The following is a 4,988-nucleotide window of genomic DNA, read 5'->3' as shown; positions in this document are numbered from 1 at the left end:
AAACAAACTCAAAAATAAAAACCACATGATCATTTCATTAGATGCTGAGAAAGCATTTGACAAAATTCAACACACCTTCATGATAAAAGTCCTGGAAAGATCAGGAATTCAAGGCCCATACCTAAATATAGTAAAAGCCATATAGAGCAAACCAGTAGCTAATATTAAGCTAAATGGAGAGAAACTTGAATCAGTCCCACTAAAATTGGGGACTAGACAAGGCTGCCCATTGTCTCCCTACTTATTCAATACAGTACTCGAAGTCCTAGCCAGAGCAATTAGACAATGAAGGGAGGTCAAAGGGATACACATTGGAAAGGAAGAAGTCAAAATATCACTATTTGCAGACAATATGATAGTATACTTAAAATATAATAAAAATTCCACCAGAGAACTACTGAAACTGAAAAACACTTTCAGCAACGTGTCTGGGTATAAAGTTAACTCAAACAAGTCAGTATCCTTCCTCTATTCAAATGATAAACAGGCTGAGAAAGAAATTAGGGAAATGACACCCTTCACAATAGTACCAAATAATATAAAATATCTTGGTGTGATTCTAACCAAGCATGTGAAAGATCTGTATGACAAGAACTTCAGGTCTCTGAAGAAAGAATTTGAAAATCTCAGAAAATGGAAAGACCTCCCATACTCATGGATTAATATAGTGAAAATGGCCATTTTACCCAAAGCAATTTACAGGTTCAATGCAATTCCCATCAAAATTTCAACTCAGTTCTTCATAGAGATAGAAAGAGCAATTTGCAAATTCATTTGGAATAACAAATAAACCAGGATATCGAAAACTATACTCAACAGTAAATGAACTTCTGGAGGAATCACCATCCCTAAGCTCAAGAAGTATTATAGAGTAATAATGATAAAAGCTGTATGGTATTGTTACAGAGACAGGTAGATAGATCAGTGGAATAGAATTGAAGACCCAGAAATGAACCCACACAGCTATGGTCACTTGATCTTTGACAAATGAGTTAAAACTACCCAATGGAAGAAAGATAGCATTTTCAACAAATGGTGCTGGTTCAACTGAAGGTCAGCATGTAGAAGAATGCTAATCGATCCATTCTCATAGCCCTATACAAAGCTTAAGTCCAAGTGGATCAAACACCTCCACATCAAACCAGATACACTCAAACTAATAGAAGAAAAAGTGGGGAAGAGTCTTGAACACATGGGCACTGAGGAAAACTTCCTGAACAGGACACCTTATGGTCTAAGGTTAAGAGTCGCCAAATGGGACCTCATAAAACTGCAAAGCTTCTGTAAGGCAAAGGACACTGTCATTAGGACAAAATGGCAACCAACAGATTGGGAAAAGTTCTTTACCAATCCTACATCCAATAGAGGGCTAATATACAAAATATTCAAAGAACCCAAGAAGTTGGACTCCAGAGACACAAATGAGCTTATTAAAAATGGGGTATGGAGCTAAACAAAGAATTGTCATCTGAGAAATATTGAATGGCTGGGAAGAACCTAAAAAACTGTTCAAAATCTTTAGTTATCAGGGAAACGCAAATCGAAACAACCCTGAGATTCCACCTCACACCAGTCAGAATGGCTAAGATCAAAAACTCTGGCGACAGCAGATGCTGGTGAGGATGTGGAGAAAAAGGGACATTCCTCCATTGTTGGTGGAATTGCAAACTGGTACAACCATTCTGGAAATCAGTCTGGAGGTTCCTCAGAAAATTGAACATTCCACTACCTGAGGTCCCAGCTATACCTCTCCTGGGCATATACCCAAATGATGCTTCAAGATACACCAAGGACACATGCTTCACTATGTTCATAGCAGCCTTATTTATAATAGCCAGAAGCTGAAAAGAACCCAGATGTCCTTCAACAGAGGAATGGATACAAAAAATATGGTACATATACACAATGGGGTACTACTCAGCTATCAAAAACAATGAATTCATGAAATTCACAGGCAAATGGATTGAATTAGACAATATCATCCTGAGTGAGGTAACCCAATCACAGAAAAAGACACATGGTATGCACTCATTGATAAGTGGCTATTAGGCCAAAAGCTCGAATTACCCAAGATGCAATACACAGACCACATGAAGCTCAAGAAGAAGGATGATCACAATGTGGATGCTTCACTCCTTCTTCAAAGGGGGAAAAATATCCATAGAAGGTGATATGGTGGCTAAGTTTAGAGACTGAAGGAACATCCATTCAGAGCATGCCCTACAAGTAGCCCATACATGTGTGTGTGTGTATATATATATACACACAGTCACCAAAACTGGATAAGATTGATGAAGCTAAAAAATGCATGCTTAAGCGATTGGATACAGATCTCTCCTGAGAGACACATCCAGAGCATGTACAATACAGAGGTCAATGCTAGCAGCAAACCACCCAACTGAGAACAGGATCCACTTGCGGAGAATTAGAGGAAGGATGGAAAGACCTGAAGGAGCTTACAACCCCATAAAAACAACAATGCCAACCAACCAGAGCTTCCAGAGACTAAACCACTACTGAAAGTCTATACATGGACTGACCCAGGGCTCCAACTGCATATGTAGCAGAGGATAGACTTGTTGGGCACCAGTATAACAGGAAACCCTTGGTCCTGCTATGGTCAGACCCCCAGTGCAGGGGAATTTTAGGGGGTGTTAAGGGGGGTTGGATGGGGTGGGAAAACTTTATATTTTTGGTTGTGAGCCTAGCCTTTAACGGCTGAGCCATCTCTCCAGCCCGGGAACACTCTTATAGGTGTGGGGGGAGGAGATAGGGGGCTTATGGATAGGAAACTGGGAAATGGAATAACAGTTGAAATGTAAATAAAGAAATTCCCTAACCTAAAAAAAGAGATACCCATAGGCATACAAGAAGCCTACAGAACTCCAAATAGATTGGACGAGAAAAGAAACACCTCCCGTCACACAATAGTCAAAACACCAAACGCACAAAATAAAGAAAGAATATTAAAAGCAGTAAGGGAAAAAGGTCAAGTAACATATAAAGGGAGACCTATCAGAATCACACCAGACTTCTCGCCAGAAACTATGAAAGCCAGAAGATCCTGGACTGATGTCATACAGACCCTAAGAGAACACAAATGCCAGCCCAGGTTACTGTATCCTGCAAAACTCTCAATTAACATAGATGGAGAAACCAAGATATTCCATGACAAAACCAAATTTACACAATATCTTTCTACAAATCCAGCACTACAAAGGATAATAAATGGTAAAGCCCAACATAAGGAGGCAAGCTATACCCTAGAAGAAGCAAGAAACAAATCGTCTTGGCAACAAAACAAAGAGAATGAAAGCACACAAACATAACCTCACATCCAAATATGAATATAACGGGAAGCAATAATCACTATTCCTTAATATCTCTCAATATCAATGGCCTCAACTCCCCAATAAAAAGACATAGATTAACAAACTGGATACGCAACGAGGACCCTACATTCTGCTGCCTACAGGAAACACACCTCAGAGACAAAGACAGACACTACCTCAGAGTGAAAGGCTGGAAAACAACTTTCCAAGCAAATGATCAGAAGAAGCAAGCTGAAGTAGCCATTCTAATATCAAATAAAATCAACTTTCAACTAAAAGTCATCAAAAAAGATAAGGAAGGACACTTCATATTCATCAAAGGAAAAATCCACCAAGATGAACTCTCAATCCTAAATATCTATGCCCCAAATACAAGGGCACCTACATAAGTAAAAGAAACCTTACTAAAGCTCAAAACACACATTGCACCTCACACAATAATAGTGGGAGATTTCAACACCCCACTCTCATCAATGGACAGATCATGGAAACAGAAATTAAACAGAGACGTAGACAGACTAAGAGAAGTCATGAGCCAAATGGACTTAACAGATATTTATAGAACATTCTATCCTAAAGCAAAAGGATATACCTTCTTCTCAGCTCCTCATGGTACTTTCTCCAAAATTGACCATATAATTGGTCAAAAAACGGGCCTCAAAGGTACAGAAAGATAGAAATAATCCCATGCGTGCTATCGGACCACCACGGCCTAAAACTGGTCTTCAATAACAATAAGGGAAGAATGCCCACATATATGTGGAAATTGAACAATGCTCTACTCAATGATAACCTGGTCAAGGAAGAAAAAAAAAGAAAGAAATTAAAAACTTTTTAGAATTTAATGAAAATGAAGGTACAACATACCCAAACTTATGGGACACAATGAAGCTGTGCTAAGAGGAAAACTCATAGCGCTGAGTGCCTGCAGAAAGAAACAGGAAAGAGCATATGTCAGCAGCTTGACAGCACACCTAAAAGCTCTAGAACAAAAAGAAGCAAATACACCCAGGAGGAGTAGAAGGCAGGAAATAATCAAACTCAGAGCTGAAATCAACCAAGTACAAACAAAAAGGACCATAGAAAGAATCAACAGAACCAAAAGTTGGTTCTTTGAGAAAATCAACAAGATAGATAAACCCTTAGCCAGACTAACGAGAGGACACAGAGAGTGTGTCCAAGTTAACAAAATCAGAAATGAAAAGGGAGACATAACTACAGATTCAGAGGAAGTTCAAAAAATCATCAGATCTTACTACAAAAGCCTATATTCAACAAAACTTGAAAATCTGCAGGAAATGGACAATTTCCTAGACAGATACCAGGTACTGAAGTTAAACCAGGAACAGATAAACCAGTTAAACAACCCCATCACTCCTAAGGAAATAGAAGCAGTCATTAAAGGTCTCCCAACCAAAAAGAGCCCAGGTCCAGACGGGTTTAGTGCAGAATTCTATCAGACCTTCATAGAAGACCTCATACCAATATTATCCAAACTATTCCACAAAATTGAAACAGATGGAGCACTACCGAATTCCTTCTATGAAGCCACAATTACTCTTATACCTAAACCACACAAAGACACAACAAAGAAAGAGAACTTCAGACCAATTTCCCTTATGAATATCGATGCAAAAATACTCAATAAAATCTGGC

The sequence above is a fragment of the Rattus norvegicus genome, chromosome 4 (assembly GCF_021556685.1).
Source record: "Rattus norvegicus strain SHRSP/BbbUtx chromosome 4, alternate assembly SHRSP_T2T, whole genome shotgun sequence".
Lineage (NCBI taxonomy): Eukaryota > Metazoa > Chordata > Mammalia > Rodentia > Muridae > Rattus > Rattus norvegicus.
This window is presented reverse-complemented; position numbering follows the sequence as displayed.